Source organism: Dipodomys ordii, unplaced genomic scaffold, assembly GCF_000151885.1.
Source record: "Dipodomys ordii isolate 6190 unplaced genomic scaffold, Dord_2.0 Scaffold2, whole genome shotgun sequence".
NCBI lineage: Eukaryota > Metazoa > Chordata > Mammalia > Rodentia > Heteromyidae > Dipodomys > Dipodomys ordii.
In genome coordinates this window covers 5149759-5171322 of record NW_012267218.1, presented here as the reverse complement: position 1 = coordinate 5171322, position 21564 = coordinate 5149759, and positions in this window count along the sequence as shown.

Here is a 21564-nt window from a genome sequence, read left to right as displayed (position 1 = left end):
GCTCACACAAATGCATACATACACAGAAACTTACACATGCACTAACATATAGACACATACATAGTGCACTCAGATATGGGCAGAAACCCACATGCTCACACACTAGCATATAAACATACACACCGAGACACATACACACATACCCCAAAGCAGTGTAACTGTAGGAAGAAACAAAAAATATTAAAATCAAGTGTTAGAAGATTTTAGTGCATTCATGCTACCCATAAGAGTAAGATTTACACAAAATAAATATAAAATAAAGTGAAAATGTGAATCTAAAATTATCTCAAAAATAAAAATCTTGGGGTTTGGAAGGTGGCTCAGTGGTAGAGTGCTTATCTTGCATGCATGAGGCCCTGGGTTCAATTCCTCAGCACCACATAAGCAGAAAAAGGCCGGAAGTGGTGCTATGGCTCAAGTGGTAGAGCGCTAGCCTTAAGCTGAAGAGCTGAGAGACAGTGCCCAGGCCCATAGTTCAGGCCCCATGACCAACAAAAATAAATAAATAAATATAAATAAAAATCTTGACACACTAAAAAAAGGTCACAATACAGACAACCTAAATAACATCAGATACTAATTTGTGGAAATTTAGTGCTTGCAATAAAGTCACACAGAACCAATTTGTGCAATTATGGAATGGCCAGGCTTGAAAACCTTAAGAGTGGCGGTCTGCCTTGTAAGGCAGGTACGGGAGCCCTGCAAGCTGACATGCACACCAGAAAGATCCTCAAAACTAGAATGAGGGGGCTTCCTTCCCTGTCACTTCACACCCCACAAACAACAAATCCCCTGCTGTTCCCAGAAACACTGCCATCTCCTATGTCCTGGCTGAAGTCCCAGCAGGGCTCGCTTATGCATCCTTACCTCTCTCTGCATCCTATGTCCCTAATCTGAAGAATTCTCACTTTCAAAGGGAATTGGAAACACAGCAGGGGTGAATCTGATGGAGTCTGGGCCAGAGGCCCAGTGTGGAATAACTTCATGATGTAAACGTACAACTAGACAAACACTACCTACCTAACACATCTGCTATTCATGATGTAAAGTTACAACTAGACAAACACTACCTACCTAACACATCCACTACCATGGAGAAACCACTCTCAGAACAAAGTTGTGTCAATGTAATTTTAAAATATTTTTATTACCAGGATAAATGAATACAAACATAGGAAGAAGAAAGGGTAAGAGCCACATGAGAAACCTGGGAGAGACATGAGCAGATAGAAGGAATGTAAGCCATAAAAAGTAAGAAATAGAACAAAAAGGAAGAGAAGAAGATTTTTAAAAAAAACCTTGGATAACCTAACTAGAGAAAGACATCATTGAAAGAAAAAAAATGCTTAAGAAAAATGTTAGCATCCAAAAGAAAAGCAACACAAAGTTTAAAAACATAGTTTACTAAATATTGTACAAGTCAACATGAAATTCTTAATAATGTGGATAATTTCCTAATCATGGATTAGTTGATCTCAAGTGGACACATGCTAAGTGAGCTAGGGACACTTGAGATGTTCTTCCTGGAGCAGACAGCCTCCCTGGTCTCGATGGAATGAGTTCTTTCCAGGTTCTTTGCCTCTTTGGAAACCTGAGAACAGACAGGCTTCTGAATTGCTCTCACAAAGCAGCTGAACATTGTTTTAAGACCTGACCAAGAGAATATAATAGAACAACACACCAATCTCACATATGAATATTGATGAAAAATCCTAAATAAAATATTAGCAAATAGAATCTGGCAGCACATTAAACAGGTCTGCGAATGGCAATCTAAGCGCAAATGCATCCTCCCCTCCCTGCTCCCAACCCAGGGAAATGATAGTAAAGCTACTTTTTAAACAAACAAATAAATTCATGCATTCAAAAGTGAAATGAGGGGGAGCTCTAGGAATTGCAGCGAGAACAGCGAGGGAAAGCAAATGGGACACTTGCTATTTGAGCAAGATGGTGGAAACACGGCCCTTCCTGAAACATCAGTCCAATGGCAGGCATGTTTAAAGGCCTGAGCCATGGGGACAAAAGCCACACGCAGGCATTTGTTTTATTGCTTCACAGTAAAGTCTCCAAGTCACGGTGACGCAACACAAAGGAAGTCAGCGTCTCAGCCACACAAAGTGCTACCTGATGAATGGGGATGACTTGGCTCTTAGACCTGCAGGGACTGAGGAGCTTTCTGGTGACTCAGCCATCTTCAGCACGTGACTCCCAAGTTGACATGAGAAGTCAATGCCCAGTGAGCGGAAAAGGGAAGAGAAGGAGGGTGCCAGTGAGTTTTACTAGCCAACCTTGCATGTAGGAGCAACCTCCACATCTGCAGGCCCCCAGCCACTACTTCACCAAAGGGTGCGGTGGCCTGTTGCCCCTGGGTGCCCAAAGGCAGACAGTGGGGAGTGAGCAGCTTAGTCTCGGCATCTTTGGCCTTTCTAGTAGCAAACACTGATTTCACTTGCTTTGCTTTCAGCCACAGCCCTGGGAGCAGCCCCAGGACAACAAATTCAGCCCAGAGTCCGGCTGCACCACTCACCCGTAGCCTTTCTCATCATCAGATCCAGACTTGAGACACTCCAAAAAAGTCAAGTGGCAGGCTGGTTCATGTTACACAAGTCCCAGAAAAGTGCACGGGCCATCCAGAAACAGTGACGCACAGAAACAGTGACAGTTGAAGTCTCCACTCAACACAAGTGTACTTCAAGGCACATGGAAACACTGAAAAGTGGTCAAAGGACAACCCAGGGAGAATGTATTTTTCTAAGGACATGGAAATAATTATGTAATTGGAAAGAAAGCTCTTAATATGCGAATGGAGCTCTCAACGTGATAAAAAAAATAACATAAAGCAAGAAAGGAGACCCTTTAAAAACACAGGTGAATGTCAATTATGAATAGAAAGATAGCAAGCAATTAGGAACCCCAAATTGTAAGATATAAAATTCAATGAAAAATCCAATGTGTCACATAGATATAGATGGATATGTACACATGTATGATCCAAAGATTGAATTTATGAGTAAAAATAAACAGAATGTAGTAGTGAGTAAGGAAGAGATGAAACGTGTGGAAGAGAAATTTAATATAAAAATGAAAGTTGAGAAGCTCCAACATACGCGTAATGAACAAGAGGAGAGAGAGAATAAGAAACATTTAAGAAGACAAGAGGTAAATATCCTCCAACCATCAGCAAATATGGGAGTCCCAGGTTGGCATGTGTGCACAGACTTCAGAGCTATATACATGGAAGTCTTCGTGTGTATGAATCACGAAGAAATAGAATACTGTGGACAAAGCCATGAGGAGCAGTATGTCATGACAAAGATAAAGCTCATAGCAACACAGAGCAAAACAAAGGGCCCTCCAGTACAAGGAACTTGTCCATAGGCTCAGAATATCTCAGCAATTGGTCCATCACAGATATTTCTTTAAAGAGGTCTGGGCACATTGTGATATTTTCTATGAATGGAAATAAAATAGCTACTCAAGAGTTACATGCATTGGAATGCCTTAATTCAGAAAGATCTTAAATACAGAAGGGGAGAGAAAGCAAGATAGCGAACATGTATAAAGTTTACCCAAACTCATGCGGAAAAGAGGGATATACTTATGGAGAGTGTGAGTTGCATGCTTAAGTGCGGACCCTTGTGAGCATTTCTAGAAGTCGCTGCACACGTACCCACGGCTAACGGGACAGGGGCAGAAAGCCCTATTTCTCCCGCGTTTTACTCCATGCACTGTCTGAAGGTTTTAAACCTGTTTATACAATGACTTTTCCAAAATAATTTTTAAAGCACTATAAAACTGCATGACGGACCAAAAAAAGAAAAAGAGTAAAAGGTAATGACATACTACATTGAGGGATTATGGGTGATATTTTGCTCTCTTTGTACTTTGCATTCTACGTTTCCTACCAAGATTAGATAATGGTTCTATAATCAGGCAAAAATAAACTAAAATAGAAACGTTAATGTGAGTGGAGGGGTAATTTCCAGATAAGTACCCTTTCGTGTAAATATAGGAAACCAGGAACTTCAGTTCGCAGGAAACACAAAGACATGGTACATCTCAACCAAAGGCAGCCATGCACAGAAATGCTCTTGCTACAGCATGAAGTGGACGCATTTAAAATGAAGAACACATTCCATGCTTTGGCATTGTTTAGACACAGTCATCCCTCGGGGCGAGAAGTGGTTGTTGACAAAGCAGCAAATAACAGGTCAATTATGAGGCGGGAAAGACATCAAGTCCCTCATTTGACTTCATGCACAAGAAAGAATCTGCTGATTTCTGTTTTGTTTGGGTTTGGCTTTTTATAGGCACGCAGAGGCCCTTATAGGAAAGCTCATATTCTTTCTACACAAAGAATATCTCATAAAACCCATTTGTTCATAGATACTGCTACATTTTTGATGATTTTTTCTCCCAGGGCTTCTGTACACTTTTCAAGGTGCTTGTTGGGAGGTGGTGGCAACTTGGGGTGTGGGGAGAGGTGGGTAGATCATTGGGTGCTGCCCTCGGTGGTTCTTGTGAACTCATGGTTACTTCCAATGAACAGTTACTAAAGATTTTGGCTTGTTGGACACCAGTGGCTCACACCTGTAATCCTAGCTACTCAGGAGGCTGAGATCTGAGGATCTTGGTTCAAAGACAGACTGTAAGACTCTAATCTCCAATTAATCACCAGAAAATTGGAAGTGGCACTGTGGCTCAAAGTGGTACAGTGCTAGCCTTGAGTGAAAGAGCTCAGAGACAGCACCCAGGCCTTGAGTTCAAGCCCCACAGCTGACCAAAAAAATAAAAATAAATAAATAAATATATAAAGACTATGGCTTAACTCTCTCTATCCCCTTACTTTCTGTTCACCATGTGATCCTTCCTTCTACATGTGTTTTTGTCATAACACCATCCACCCCAAAATAATACAATCCATGGTACCTCCACAGCTGAGCAGGATAAGCATCATGCACCCAGACCTCCTACCGCAGTGGGAGCTAAAAGAACCTCTTTCCTTTACAAAGCACCCAGCTTCAGACATAGAGGAATAGCTCTAGAAAGGGACTGAGAGGAGGGTGTTCAGATGCCTGGCCAGTATCAAAGCATGCAATAAATCTTTGAAAACTATTTGCCTATATGTTATTCATCTGGAATTCTCATGTGCAGAACCTGAGAATGAGCCAGGATAAGTTGTGGAGCACACAGCTTTCCCTTTTGATTGAATTCCCCATAATCCCTGGACATCAGAGATTATCTGTATACCTCTCAGTTATGAAGTATTTTTCCAACCCTTCCCACAAACAAGAAGACAGGTGGCCTACGTTGCTCTGTCTCCTATTTTCCAGTGATTCAACTCAGTAAAACCTGTATTACCCTCTATGGTGGTTAAATGTTGATGTTATTGTTGTTTGGGAGTGTTTCCATTTTGAAACAGAGTTTTGCTCAGTAGCCCATGCTGGCCTTCAACCTACGATCCTCCTGCCTCAGCCTCCCAAGTGCCAGGGATGCTTAGGGTTAGTGACTCTGCTCTGAATCAATTAATTGGCAGCCACCTAGTAAATCCCACTTCCAGGTGTGTCTGTGAGGGCGTGTGCAGAGAAGATTGTCATATAGGACCCACCCTGAGGGCAAGCAGCAGCATCCAATATGCTGGGGGCCCATATGGAAGAAAAGTGGAAGAACAGAAAGATGGCCATTGCATTCCAAACCCAGTGTTCCTGAGCAAGTACATCTACCGAAGCTGTCATCACCTGTGGGCCTCCGACACCAGCTATTCTGCCCTTCCGAGGGCCCCACTCGGGAGGCTTACCAGAGGGGCTGCCGGGCCTCCAGTCTCAGCAGCAGACTACCGTGGCCCCTTTTGTTCTGAGGCTTCCTGCTGGTAGGACTGAGCAGCCATCAGTGGAAATCGCAGCTTCCAACCATGTAAGCCAATCCCGTGTCCTCCCCTTTACACATATAAATACAGATGTGTACATAAATCATGTATTATATCTGCATATTCATTTGCATGTGTACATGTTCTATTGGTTTTGTTCCTCCAGAGACCCCTGAAAGCCCTTGAAACATCACGATCTCTACAACCGCACCTCTGCTTCCATTGAGACACCTGCTATGCACAGAGAACACAGCCAAAGGGCCCAAGGAGACCCCCAGCCTGCCCCTTCCAGCGCTGTTCTTCCTAGCCTTCCTCTTGTTCCTCAACAGCACCATCCTCAGGGCTCCACCCAGGATCATGGGCATAATGATAATCACACCTCCCTGTCCCTCACGATTCCCATGGAATCCATAAGCAAGGACTGCTGACTCAGAGATCTAGGAGGGATTCACTCACTTGTCACCTCCATCATGGCCACCGCAGCCCCTGCCATCTGCCCACCTGTCCCATCCTGGATTGCCTGCATCAGGGTAACGTGCTTTGCCTAGAAACTTCTCTTGTCACTTCTCTGTGTTAGGGTCCTCATTGCTTTGATGAGGACTGCTTCTTCACGGACAACGCCACCTACAACACAGCTCCCTTCCTTAATGTTGTCTATGTAGCCCTGAACTCTTCATGATTGATAGTCTGTCGTTACCATTCAATCAATGGATGGACTGAGTGATTGACTGTGTGATTGATTGATTGCCAGTAAAATGTAAGTGCAATCAGAGCAGCTTTTCTGGCTTGTCTTATTCACCAATCAATTCCCAGATGAGGACAGGGCTGGCATCTGGTAGAACCTCAGAAAATTCTAATGAAGAAACAAAGAGTGCTGTCATGCTTTGTTTAGGTCTGGTCACTGCCGCTGGACTTCTAGCACCTTTAGGATACGAGCGGCATGTGTGTACGGCATACTCCTGACACTTGATACTATCATAGGCCATCGGCAAACGCACTGGATTGAGAACTAGATTTAATCGCATAGGGAAATGGGACTGTTAAACACATAGAGTGCTGTTTATTCCAGCATTCCTACTACAAGTATCTCATCTCCACAAATAACAGTCCAACAATTACACAGAGCTTACTGTGCTCCAAGAATAGTCCACGTCTGACCCACGTTAGTTCACTGGATTACTTGAACATTGGCACACGGCAGGAGCTACACTACCTCTCATTACACACAAGTATTCAGAGGCCGAGAGATATTGACCACCTCTCCTGGAGGAAGTAGATTATAGGTAACCTTCAGTTCTGATTTCTTCTCTCCAGTCTTTGGGAGAGAGCTCACTTGGCCCTCATCTTCTTGTTTTCTTCTAGGTGCTCTTTTCTTTTTCATTTTTTTTGTTTGTTTTTGGTGGTACTGGGGTTTGAATTCAGGGCTTCACAGTTTCCAAGTTGGTTCTCTACTGTTTGAGTCATACCCTTAGTTTTATCAGATTCTGTTTTCTTTAGGACTGTTCTAGCCAGTAATCAGGCAAATGTAATATGTACATGAAAATTAATGACCATTAATTTCATTTAAAAATCCAGTTCCTCGGTCTCTTAACCAATTTTCCGTGGGTTGTTTTTTTTTTTTTTTTTGCTTTTATTTTTTGCCAGTACTGGGGCTTTGAAGGCAGGGCCTCAAGTTCTTGCTTGGCTATGTTGCTCAAGTCTTGGCACTTTACCACTTAATCATTCCTTCACTTCTGCTTTTGGTCATATTCATAAACAGCTGACCATCTTCAGGTGATAAGAGTCTCATGGATGTTTCTGCCCAAGCTAGCTTAGAACCATGATCCTCAGATCTCAGCCTCCTGAGTAGCTAAGATGATAGACACAAGCCACCAGTGCCTGGCCAGTTTTCTTCTCAATAGCCACATAGGACTCAAGGCTACCATTCTAAAGGTTATAGATACAGAAACACTCCATAGCAAAAAGTTCTCTTGAACAATGCTGACTCAAGATATAGATAGCTACTCTCAGGGCAAGACTCTTATCACATAATTAAATTATCTTTTGTTTGAGGCAAGGTAAAATTGGTCACCTCCAGTGATTAGCATAGCAATACCTCTAACAAATATTCGCTATTCATGTATTTGCATGTATTTTCTTCCTAGTGGCAAACTGTCTTATTGCAAGCTAGAAGGCATTCATAGAAGTAAAACTCTCCCTGACTCACTGAGGGAAGAAGGCAGACATGCTTACTTCCCAAGCACAGCTAAATATGTCAACACAAGAGCCGCAGTCCTTTATGTGACTATTATACTCCTAATTAGGTATATTTATTGTGTTCTTTGTCCATATGGGTTTTTTTCCTTCAACAAATGTATTTGACTGCTTAGCAGTTCTGAACTTTCTATACCCTGGAGAAAAAGCTTCAAGTCAGAATTCATTAAGGATGTGTGTGTGTAGCGTTCAAAGGAAAGTTTCCAGAGACTGATTTTATTTTCGTTAGTTGAATTTTTTTTTCTCCCATAGCAGTTTTATTTTTTAAACCAATAGCATTTGGATGGGTTTCCAGGAGCAGGTGAATCCAGACATTTTGTTACATGGATAACATTCAGCCATGTTCAACAGTTAGATCTAAACCACACGCACCATGGTCCCAACTGCACAGAGGATTTGTGAGGGAACAATGAACCCAGGCTTGTGCTAGAATTGGGGGCAGAGATTAAAAGGAGGACCTTGCATGCCCACATCTTCTGCTTCCCATCTTCTGGAAAAGAAGGCGCGTAGAGCTCTCTGCTGATTCCTTCATTTGTTGAATGGCATTTTAAGTACCTGCTCATGCCAGCACTGATGCCGGAGAGATGGTGGGGCACAGACCAGCAGGAAATCCTGCCTCTGTGGGGCTGATATATGGGGAAGACAGTCCACAAACCAAAAATCCAAGCACCTATAGCATGTCAAGTGGTAATAAGTAAATATTATGAACAGAAAGCAGGCTGGAAAAACAGAGCCATGGAGGAGAGTGGAGTGCGAGGTGGTCCTGCTGTGTGGGCATTGAGGGAAGGCCCAGAGGATGCCCATGCCTTCAGGTAGGAGGATGGGAAATGCAAATGGGAGTCAACATGTTTGGCCTAGCTGCAGATGGGAAAAGGTAAAGGCAGTGGGATGAAGGCAGATGCCCGCAGGACCAGGCAGGAGGGTCTCAGCCTGCTAGAAGGATCTTGATTCTATTCTGAGATCTGTGAACTAAGCTGTAACCTCGTCTGATTTTCAAGAAATCTCTCTGTGAAAAACACAGACCCAAGGTGATAAGGAGGGAAAGGACAGCAGCAGGAAGTTGCAGCCACAAGCCAAGGCCATTCTGTGGGGCGGGGGAAGGGAGGGAAAGGGCAGTGGTGGGGGAGGGGGACAGGTGGCTTGCCAGCTGTGAGGAAGGTCAGCTGTGGCCATGCTCTGTCAGTGGACTGCACAGGGGTGGAGGATGCCTCGCTGGGGGCGGGGGTCAGATTTCACAAATCAAAACAGAAGAGGCCACTGGTTTAATTACAAATTTCAGATCAACAGCCACTGTTAAGCGTAAGTGTATCGCCTACCCTATTTGGGGTATACTTGCACTAAAGAAGGACAAGTTGTCCATCTGAAATGCAAACTCAACAAGTTGCTCTGTCTTCTGTCTGCAATTTGATCAACCCAAGACCTAAGGGAAGGTCGGCTGGTCACACCTAACTGAGGCATTAGAAAACAAGCAGGACCTGGCTGTGTGGCCCAGGAGGAAAAGAACCCTCTACAGAGGGAATGATTCCTGTCCCATCTCTGAATTCCTGAGGGACTTGTATGTCACAAGCAAGACTCAAACATGGGGAGAGGGTGGCGGCAGACAGCCCATCCTTTCCAGTGTCCTTAGACATCAAAGTCAGACCAAGGACCTAATTCCCTTTTTTAGTTCTGGGAGGTGTTTTCTCCCTCTGAGCCCACAGAGGCCTGTGCATCTCGTGTGGGTAGGAGGGGCAGAAGTTCCTCTACCTGAGACCCATTAATAGCGCAGCCCTTTCTGCAGAGACTTTTAGACGGATCCTGCCAGTTTAAAAGGCAGCGTCAGGTCCTATTGGAGGCCCAGAGGGACAAACAGTAGACACATCCAGGATGCTCAAACCTGCTTGCTTTCTCCCTCACCGCTCAACCCCTACCCAAACACCCATCGATAATGTTGGGAGGAGCAATCCCCCCTCCTTAAACATTGACACTAGAAGGAACTGTCCATGTTGTAGTCCATAGAAGGAAAGCAAGGGTGCGGAGAAGAGCTGTAGCCTTGTGATGGCGGTTGAGTGCTGAGCTCCCACACGCTCACTTGGAAGACCTTGGGGGTGGAGAGAGATGAGGAACAGCAGGAGGAAAGGCAGGGAAATAGTCTGCTTTCCAGAGTCTATTCACGGAGGGAGGCAAAGGGTGAGAATGAGAAAACACCTGCCTTCATGAGATTTTTTATTAAGAAGCAGAGTAAGACATTAAGTAATGGCGTCTTGGAGCGTACATCCTCAGCAGGGAAACAACCAAGGATGGCAGAGCGCTGTATTATTACTTTGTGTTTGCTTATCTTTTCCTCTCCTTGCCTGATAATCATCTGTAGCTCTATCTGTCTTTTTAAGGACAAGGGAGGAAATAGAAAAGGTTACTGAGGACAGTCAGAGACTTGTATATTATTACCTGTCTTTTCTGAGCTGACTGTGCAATTGTTTGTTTTTTCATGAGATAACAAGGAACATGGAATTGTACAAACCCAATGCTATTCAAATATCACCAAGCCCTGCCTCATTCCCCAGTGTTCATGGACACCCCCATCCATCCCTGGAACTCGAGCCGTTGACAGCATAACTTGGAGTAAGGATGATCTTTTCTCTTTGACCTCTCTCTATCCCTACCGGAGCCAGTGGAGTTTCTACATTATTGAAATGCTGGTACTTTTTAGATAGTTTCCTAGCGAAGCCCATTACTGGGCCTCATCACCCCAGGATGCCAGCCCTTCTTGCTATGACACCCTCATAGTCTTCCCAGTTTACCCGTTTGCCTTAAAGACATCTTCTCTGTGCACTTTCCCATCACCAGATTCAGTACAGGTCACTGAGCAAGAGGCTGTTTCTCCTCCCTTGTTCACAGGTCAACCTGCCCATTAGTCTGAGAGCTCCTTGGGCTGGAATCACACAGTCTACTTCTGGGTGCTGTGCCAGGCAGAGAATTACCTCTCCTTGAGTACAAATAACACCAAGCGTGTGTTTCCCACAAATGGGAGGAGCAAAGTCCACATGTTGTGTGGCAGACTCTCTATCTCCCTCCCGTTAATCTCCTGGAAGCCACTGCATTTCAGAAGACACACGTTCCATTGACTTTATAGTAGCAGAATTGCAGATAAGGCAATAAGGTGCGATGGAAGGAGCAACTCTGCATGAGACCAGTGTCCTACACCGCGTCTCAGCCTCCCCAGGAGACAAAGCAGTCCAGTCTGATAGTGGTCTTTGGAGTTCAGGCACTCTGAGTTTGAACTCAAGCTCTCACTTATGATCCAATGTAAGTTTGGGGAAAGGACCTTTCACCTCTTCTCCTCCTCATTTTACTTCTGCAAAATGAGAAAATTTCAAATACCAACCTCAGAGAGAATAAAAAAGAGCAGTACAGTATGAAGCCCAGGCAACCCAAGGATCAAGACACTGGCTGTCATCATTACCATCTTTTTTTTTCATTCATACATTTACCAGCACATTCTGCAGGCCAGAGGGTCTAACGTGATACAGTCCAGTCGTCATCCCTGATGATATGGCCTTCATGAACCCACAGAAAGTTCTCATGTCCAGCCCAAAGACATCCTCTTGCCTACTCTCCTGTCCCCCATTGCTCCTTCCTATGTGCTGGAATTCTGATCGTACATCTCACCTTATTGTTGACCCCTCCTCATGCCAGATCTCAGCACCCACCCTGTGATGGGCTTTGTCTCTCTCATTCCAAACTTGGCTATATGATTTGTTCATCTCTTACCTGCTCACACGCCATCGAATCGTCTAACTGAACTAATGCAGCCACTGGAGTCCTCATACCATGATGCAGGCTGTCCTGAGGAGTCCGCCCACCGACGGACCTTCAAGCTACAAGCGGAAGCTAAACCATTCCTCTCTGACAGGCAAGGAGGTATGGAGAAGGAGAGTCCATCCAAGCATTGGCAGGCTCCCTAAGTTAAGGCTAAGATAGGTAAGTGGTTAGAAGTGATGGGTCATGGCTTATTTCTAGCTGAGTTAATGGATTAAGAAGGGGAAATGTGGTGAAGGAAGCAACTCTGGCAGAACCTACTCCACCTTAGTTTTGTGCTGCCATGTAACAAACAACCCCAACCCTTAATGGAGTAAAGCCATTTACTGTTACAATCACTCATGGGTCTGTGTGTGAAAAATTGGGAATATACCTATGGAATTTATATAGAACAAGTATGATATCATTGAATTAAAATAATATCGCCAGATTATTATATCTAAAATCTACCAGTCTTTCCTTCAGAAGTGGTAACCAAGCTGGGAAAAAATTCAGACCATATTAATACAAACCCTGGGAGGTTGGCTCCACAGCTTAGCACGATGCACACCACTGGTTGGTCACCATGTCTGCTACCCATCAATGTCAGGGCATCTACCAACTTTCCCAACCAGCCCTGCTTAGCTAAGGACTCCAGAAAGAATAGGCGAAGAAGGAATCACAATGGTTTTTAAATATAATTTTCCAGTAGTTTAAAAGGAATAAGTTTTTCATTTAAAAAGCCAGCGGGATCAGCAGGCAACTAAGTTCTGTTTGAGTTGGAAATCAGTAGGTGGGAATATAAAGCCACATTATTTTTTCCTAAATGGAACTGGAGAAGCAGCAGATCTAACAAGTTGCAATCAGCCAATTTTTTTCATATAAATATCTAAGTTGAGAGTTGGAGTTTTCTTTTGATATTATATATATATATAAAATCCAATGTAGAAGTAGCAAATCACCTTGGCTATTCTTGGTACCTTTTCCCTGTATAAAAGTTTATTAGGGGTTGGTTTATTAAGAACCCTTCTGAAGCACTAAAGATGCTGAAGTATCAGAGATTCAACTGGCCAGAATATGTCAGCACTATTGTACATGAAAGTAAGCAGTATTATTACCCAAGGAGGTCTTGTCTGGCCCCATGGGTCCTAAAAGCATGTTCAGGGCCAGCATCCCCTACGCTGAAGCCAGGGAATGCTGCTAATCCAAGATCGCTGAGATTTAGTTGCTAAGAGTAGACTATGCTAGGGGTAATGTACCAGCAGGGATCTGGGACAGAGATGAGGTCAGGGCCAAACAGTGTGACAGTGTGTTGAAAGGTGAGCAACAAGGATGGAATGGAACTCAGTCACTAGCCCTAATCCAACCATATAACCTTCCCAGGCCAGGGTCCTCAGCTACAAAGCGGGGCTGACAATACCTCTCCATTGTCCACTTGAAGATGAAGTGCTACCAGTGCATAGAAAGGCTTTTAATCTCAGTCTTGGCCCATGGAAGATTCCCATGAATGGTCAAGAGGAAATGGCACATATGAAACTTTCAGATTAACTCATGGGTCAAGATCCACTTAATTGTACAGCAAGGCAGAAATGATAACATCAAAGTAATGTTATCTCTTAGATTTCATCTAAGGTGCCCCTCATAATGTTTCTGGGTACCTGCCTTCAGAGGCACTGATTTGGGATGGGAAGATACTGTCATTCCCAGCAACACAATGGGAACCATTACTTGAAGACATTCTTTTTTTTTTTTTTTTGGTCCGGTCATGGGGCCTGAACTCTGGGCCTGGGCGCTGTCCCTCAGCTCTTCAGCTCAAGGCTAGCGTTCTACCACTTGAGCCACAGCGCCACTTTTGGTTTTCTAGTAGTTTATTGGAGATAAGAGTCTCACAGACTTTCCTGCCCGGGCTGGCTTTGAACTGTGATCCTCAGATCTCAGCCTCCTGAGTAGCTAGGATTTCAGGCATGAGCTACCGGTGCCCGGCTCAAAGTGTTAATTTATTTATTTTTCTTTTTTGTGGGGGTCCGGTCGTGGGGCCTGAACTTTGGGCCTGGGCGCTGTCCCTCAGCTCTTCAGCTCAAGGCTAGCGCTCTACCACTTGAGCCACAGCACCACTGAAGACATTCTTTTATATGCAAGATTACCTCCTCAATAGCTGTGTGGATATGTATTGTGTGTATGCGCACACATGCTCACTGGTGAGTTTACTACAGTAGTTTGTGAAGGAGAGAAGACTTGGTCTAGCCTGTACTCCTCTTGGTGTTCATTTATCCCTTCATGTGAAGGACAGAAGCCTTGTCTGGCATGAACTCCTTCTGGGTTTCATTTGTTCATAGTTATGTCTGGTTTGCCTGCAAGGCAGCATTATTGGTGTGGACGTTCATGTCAGAACTTAGGGTGGAAACTCTAGCTCTCCAGTGGACTTTGATGGATGGCTTTGTCTCGCCATGCCTCAGTTTCCTTTGTTTTCTAATGGAAAAGAAGCCACCTCTGGCCTCCCCATATTTTCCGTAGCATTACCCGAGCTTAGATATGTAACACACCCACTATAAGAGCTGAAATATACAATGAGCGCCTGTCACTTCCTCTATCCTGTCTACCCAATATCATGCCCAGTACCGCCATCTCCCCACCCCTTGACCTGAAAATCTTGAGCTCCATTTGAGACCTCCATTGGATCATTCTTTATCAGACAGTCCCCCCTGGTCCTCCACACTCTACCTCACATCCCTCCCTACCTGTGGCAGTCACCCAGGGCTGGTCAGCCAGCTTCTGGAGCTCCTCAAGGCCAACCTTGACCTGGCCCCATTTTGTCTATTACCTTATTACAACGTCTCTACTTCCCTTCAGGGCTCCCAGGCCCCCTCGCTGGCCTCCTCATTATCCAAAGGGCCCTTACTCATGCAGATTCCATGTACAATTTGTTCTGTGTTTTAAAGGATGTGAGTTTTTTTTTTTTTTGCATTCATTGTACCAATCCCAGTGAGACTAACAGGGCCAACATCTCTTCTGGCTCTGTATTTCAATGTGCCTAGCTAGACTTTACATTTACTAGATATTTAATTAATATATGTTAAGTGTAAATGGAGGAAAATCCAGGTCACCTTTTAAAGGAAAGTGGTATATATTCCAACCAGCCTTGGGTATGAAGATTCTCCAGACTCTCTCAGGGAGAAGCAAGCAGACTCTGCTCCCGGAGTTGTCTATAATTAGACTATGATGAATCGGTTCAGAGAATGTCACAAAGAGAAAGCGCCTTGTGAGCCGAAGCTTTCTTGACCTTGGGCTACCTTCTGTGTCATCCTAATTTTATATTCTAAAATTTCAGATATATTTCTGTCAAATGTAGGCAATTCTCAACTCCCTTTTCCTGTGGGTGGACAGTAGAGATCTGAGCAACAAGAAAGCCCACAGGTAGACACACTCAACTAGACAGCAATGCAGTTCTATCCAACACGGTCCATGTACTCTCACTGAGTACTCAACCTGCACAAACACACGAAGCTGTGGAACAAGAAGAGGATGGGTAGATGCAAATGCATGGGTTGTGTTTTGTTTTGTTTCCTTGCTTGATCAGACCATGAGATACTACTGAGCACATCAATCCAGGTGTATAATACCAAACTGCAGAAGGCTTACAGAGACTAGGAGGACCAGACCAGCACAGCCACTCTGGGACCAGAGAGTGTCCGTGCCCACTCAAGTGAAGAACCATTAGGCCCACTGTGTGTTTGGGAAAATGGCAGTGTTTTAGTCTAGCCACTTCCTTTCACCTTGAAGAACAAATCAAAGTGCATGTGTGACTTATTAAAGGGCTCTTAAATGGTTTTGTGAATTTTAAGTAAGAGCACGGGATTGATAGCCACACAACTATTTCATAATCTGTGAAACTCCTATGCACAATGAGTTACTTGCTGTTGTAGTTTTCACGGGAAATTCAGCCTAGAGAGGCACATATACCCACAGCCCATCACCTCCAATGGTCTTGTCTTCTAGATATAGACTGATCTAGACTATTTGCCTGGCTCTATACCTTGAAGGAGAACGTGGAAGGCCTATTAGGAAAGCAAAATAGGAAAACGATAGAAATCCCTCTGTTTTCTGGATCTTTTCCTCCTTTCCAGCAGCCAGCAGGTGGAGGAGAACCCTAGCTAGCCATCATTCTTGTTATCAGGGTGGAGAAGCCTCCCAGGCTCCAGGAATAGGTAACCCTGCCTCTGGCCTTCTGCTCTGGCAGGAACTCTTAAAAGAGCTTCCCCAGTGGAGGTGAATTTCAGGAGGCCAGAGGAGCTACTGAGCATGTCTGGGTTGGGGTCCAAGGGCAGGAAAGCTTTCTGGGGAGAGGAGAGCTCAGCCAGAGTTGAAGAGGAGGCTGAGTCGGTCACCCTCAGGAAGAAGCAGCTTGTGTTGACCACGGACAGGAAGAAATCATATCGGAACCATCTGGGAAAGCCCACCGCACTCACTAGCCCATGCAGATAACCCTTTAATGTCTGTCCACTAGGAAAATGCAAAGGGAATACCAATAAATCTAGAACATAAAACCAAAAGACTAGTCAGCTCAGAGATCCAGCCGAATAGCTCTGCCTCTTCTTTGAGTGTCTAGGTTTTAAAATATTTTAAAGGGGCTGGAAAGGTGGCTCAGTGGTAGAGTGCTTGCCTTGCATGCATGAGGCCCTGGGTTCGATTCCTCAGTACCATATAAGCAGAAAAAGCGGAAAGTGGGGCTGAGACTCAGGTGGTAGAGCGCTGGTCTACAGCTGAAGAGCTGGAGGACAGCGCCCAGGCCCAGAATTCAGGCCCCACAACCAACAAAAAAATTTTTTTTAATATTTTAAAATATGATAGTCTTTGAACTGAAGCTCTCTTTGTCTTTTCCTTGCTGCCATCTTTATCCAAATGGTGCCAACCGATAGGGTTCTATTCTGGAATATTCTAATACCTTAGTACTCCTCCCACAGGGGCTGATATCAGAAAGCCCCATGAAACAGGGCTTCTTTGCAAGCTATAATTCCAGGCTGACTTTATGGATAAAAGAAAATTTAAAACTCCAAAAACACCTGGTGATTTGCTGACCCTGGCTCTCAGTAACTGAATTTGGTCAGCTTATTTACTGTGGCTTGATAGCACATTAGATCAATCCTGGGGTAACAGAGTTAAATGTGTTAAGAGGAGCTAACTAAAAAAAAAAACCCAAGGCTGTTTACTTAACAAAGTAGGAAAGCTGACTTCTACCGATTGCCAGGCTGTATAGTGGCTAAGATGTGGAGATGAATAAACCTCTGTCCTTCTGTCATCCAGGGCCCATGTTCCCGCTCACTGGATCCCACCCTTACACCCCCGGCCCCCTTCCCTCCTCTCACCACACTTTGCCTTTTCCTAGATCTCATCCCTTTATTTGAATCTTTGCCTCTCTCTCTTTCTCTTTCTCTCTCTGCTGCCCTCACCTCTTTATCATTCCATTTAAGGGCTTTTACTTTGCTCTGTGTTTTTCTTGGTATTACAGTGGCATGTCCAGTTACTGTCCATTGTCTGCCATTGCCAATTACTCATGGACCCTTTCAGCCCTGAGAAATTCGTTGAAATTTACCGCCTATGCTGTTATTTCCTCTCGGTAAATTGCTTATTGGTCATGATAAACAGAATAGTATTCCTTGCCATAGTTTGGATACTGTTTGACTATGATGCCCTAGGATTCAAGTATTGAAGGCTTAGTCTTTAATTGTGGCAATATTGGGATGTCACTAGACCTTTAAGAGTGGGTCTAATGCATCTCAGAGTGCCTCCTTTGGCATTAAAGTAACTCTTATGAGAACTTGAGTTACTTGTCAAAAAAGTGAGCTGACTCCCAGAATCACTCTCTGGCTTCTAGTTTCAAGGTGTGTTCTCTTCTTCCCACCTACGTTCTAGCCAATAGGATGCCATCTGCCTACATTACACCCAATGAGACACCATCATCTGCCTACGTTCCAGCCAATGGGACTCTATCTGCCTACATTACCACCAATGAGACACCATCCTCGGCCTATGTTCCAGCCAATGGGATGCCATCTGCACTTGCAACCTCACCAGAGCCAACTGATCTCATGCCCTTGATCCTCCAGCTGATCCTTAAACATTCCAGCTTCAAATTTCAAAATAACAACAACAACAAAAAGAGACTGTGCAATCCTCCCCCTCCAAAAACTGTTTGCATATGGATTTCCAGAGTCCATAAATGGGCTAGGTTGCCTGGAGAAAGGGAAACTAAGACTGAAGATGGACTTAGGATTACTGACCAACCCTCTTTCATGTAGGAGAGTTATTCTTGTTTATCTAGGTGAAGCCATTGTAATCACAGGAATCTTTCAGAACACAAGAGAGAGAGAGGTGGAAGAAGTGTTATGATTGTGAAATATGAGGATTCCACCAGCTGCTGTTGGCTTGAAGATGGAAGAAGGGGTCATAAGCCGGGGATTGTGGGCAGCCTGGTGAAAGTGGGAGAAAGCAAGAAGATAGGTTGCGACTAGAGCTCCCAGGAAGGATGGAAGCTCAGCTAGCTCAGGGCAGCACAAGGGGGATTTCTAATCCACCACACTGTAAAACAATATGTTTTTGTTGTTTTAAACATTAAATTTGTGTGATTTGTTGCAAAAGCAATTAAAAAAACCTGACACATTAAGCATCCTGGATTTAGTTTCCAACGCTTTTCTTTTTTTAGAGTTTGTATTGTTTTAGAAGTTGTCTGATCTTCCACTATTTCCATCCAGCTACTACCCAAAATCAGTTTAACATCTGATTTTCAATAATTTTCTTTCCTTTTTTCCCCTGTACTGTGGCATTGTTTTCTTGTTTGAGTGATGCAATATCATTTCAAGACTGGAAGTGACTGGCCCTGCATCTTCTCTGCTAGATTTCCTGTTTCTTGATCTTCTCTAGAAATATTGGATTCATTCAGATGTCTAATTCTGTCTGTGTGTTAAAGCACAGAGAATAAAGTTTAGTCTGGGCTTGATAGAGATCACCAAACAAGACTTGGACTGTTTTGTCATCCCTGGTCTCCTGCTCTGGTCAAAAATTGGTACTCCACACCCAAACTCCCCTCCACCCCCCCCCACATGTAGTTATATAATATAACCTAGTCCACAGTGCACAGGTATCAAAGGTGGGACCTACTGAGTGGTGATTAGGTTGTGAGGTCTTTCCCCTTATGAATGAGATGTGTCCTTATAAAGTAGCCCCCAGGAAGCCATTACTCCTTTCAATCATGAGAGAATTCCACAGAAGTCACCATCTATGAGGCAGAAAGCAGCCCACAGCAGACACTGACACCATTAGAGACTTGATCTTAGAATACTTCTGCCTCCAGAACCATAAGCAATATTCTGTTAAACAGTGTGCATGAATGCAAAAGGAAGGAGAAGAGCAGGTGCTCCTCACAGGCCCTCCTCCCGCGTAGGGCTCTCCATCACTGGTATTTTGCAGAACTTCTGGAAGAAACAGACTCTAGCAATTGACACTGTCCACTCTTAGCTTTGAACAAGAGTATGCATGAGAAAAATGCTTTCTTTATCATACCTAAGGCAATAAGAGACTGTCACTCATGATACACACTAGAGTGGGACACACAGAAGGCTGATGACCTTGGGGAGGGCAAAGAAAGACATGGTATCTTTCCTTCACAGATTATATGACAGAGTTATGGACCAAAGGCTATGTACTATCATGCCATCCTTAGCTGAGAGCACGGACAAAAGTTGGTGCCCAGTGAGGTATTTGTTGAATAAATCACTACAATGGCAGCTAATCATCATTCCAGATATAAAAATACTATTAATTACATAGATGCAATCTGAATTCTAGTTCTACCACCTGCTAACTGTGTCACTGCAAGCAAATTGTTTAGTATCTTTGAATCCATGATCATACAGAAAACAACAAACACTTCCCTGTAGGTTGTGAAGCACTAGCATAGCACTGGGCATTAATACGTGCTTAGTAATGGTGGCTGGTACTCACTCTGTAATGGCCCAAGAAATAACATCCTGGATGTGGTTACAGATTCAGAGCAAGAAAAGACCTAGTGGAAGGCACTTGACTCAGGCTCCTGGGGAAGCCAGGTCAAGACAGTAGCGCACCCCCCCCACCCCACCGCCATGGATACTTGATACAAGAGATCTGTTTCTGCCATTTCTGTCTGAACATGCCTCAGGGATTTAGTGCACAAAGCAGACACTCAGGAATGCCTGTCCAATTGCAATTAGAGCGGCCAAAGAGTCTCCTTAGGCCTCCATTCTCCCCACCCCAGTAACAAACAGTGAGGACTCTCAGCTACCAGAGCTCAGACACTACCTACTTAATTCTTCAGAGGATTCTTTAAAGCAAAAAAAAAAAAAAAAAGAACAAGGAAAGAAAGAAAACGAAAGAAAGAAAAGGAACTGACATGAAAATTATTATTTCTTGAGCACCTACTAGCCCCTTAGCAGATATTCCAGGCTGCATTGGGTGACTCTGCAGCACATAGTGGCAGATTGCTGAAGCTCTAGGAGGCAGGGCTCTGAATTTCATTTTAGCATTTAATTAACTGGAATAGACCTAGAACTCCAAGGCAGCTCCTGATTGCAATCTGTGGGTGGATGGGCATTTTTATCTAAAAATGATGACCCGCTTATCTTCTGTCACACAGCTATCACACACGATATGTATCTCTCGTTATCCCAGCCAATCAAACACCAAAAGTTTATTAAGATTCTATCATTCCAAGTTATCACCCACGATAGTATTTTTCATCTGAGTGCGTATATGCGCAGTACCGTATTTTGTCTAAGAGTCCCTCAGAAGAACCGGGGTGAGAAGGTTATCGTTTGGGACATACCACAAGTCTACAGTCTGTGGCCTGGCCATTTAAGGTAGAAAGTTTTTACTCCATGACCTGGTTGTGTAAGGCGGAAGTCACACAGATCACCTAAAAAGAAGTATATAAGTGTCTTTTACTGAATAAGATGAATTGGTATGGCTACATAAAATCCTAAACCGAGGGAAACATCCATGTTATCCTCAAGAACAGGGAGAAGCAACCAGAAATGCCAAACAGGAGGTTCTCTATTTCCCTGAAAGTAGGTTCAGGACAACAGAGAAATGTAACTAATCCTGAAATCTGTAGGGCTCACAGAGTAATAACTGTCCAATATTTATAAGAAGTCAGCTTTCAGGTAGGTGAATTTTAGATAGAGAATCTGGAGAAAGAGAATTCTCTCACTCAGCCACTCAGATGCCAACTTGTACAATCACCAAATAGCACTCGAATTCTCTTTACGCTGGCTGCCATATTGGTGCTAGGTCTTCACTAGGGACTCCAACACCCTAGCCCTACAGTGTGGACAGGCCACGCAATGTGGTAAGTGGGCAGGAAGGCTATCTGAGGGAGCTTCCATCCCTCAGTGACGGGGATTTGGCTGCTGCCAGCCCTATGCCCTCAGAGGCATTACATGGACAAGACAACTTTGAAAGGGAGACCTCTATGGAGGAGATGAGGACCATGATGTATTTGAGGGCACAAAGATAGAAAACAATTATACACCATGACTGATGTCCAAATGAGGTAAGTGTGAGTGGCCTTTCCAGGCTCAAAGACCTTTGAACCATTTACCATTCTCGGTTTTAGTTACTATCCACAGCACCTGGTAGGA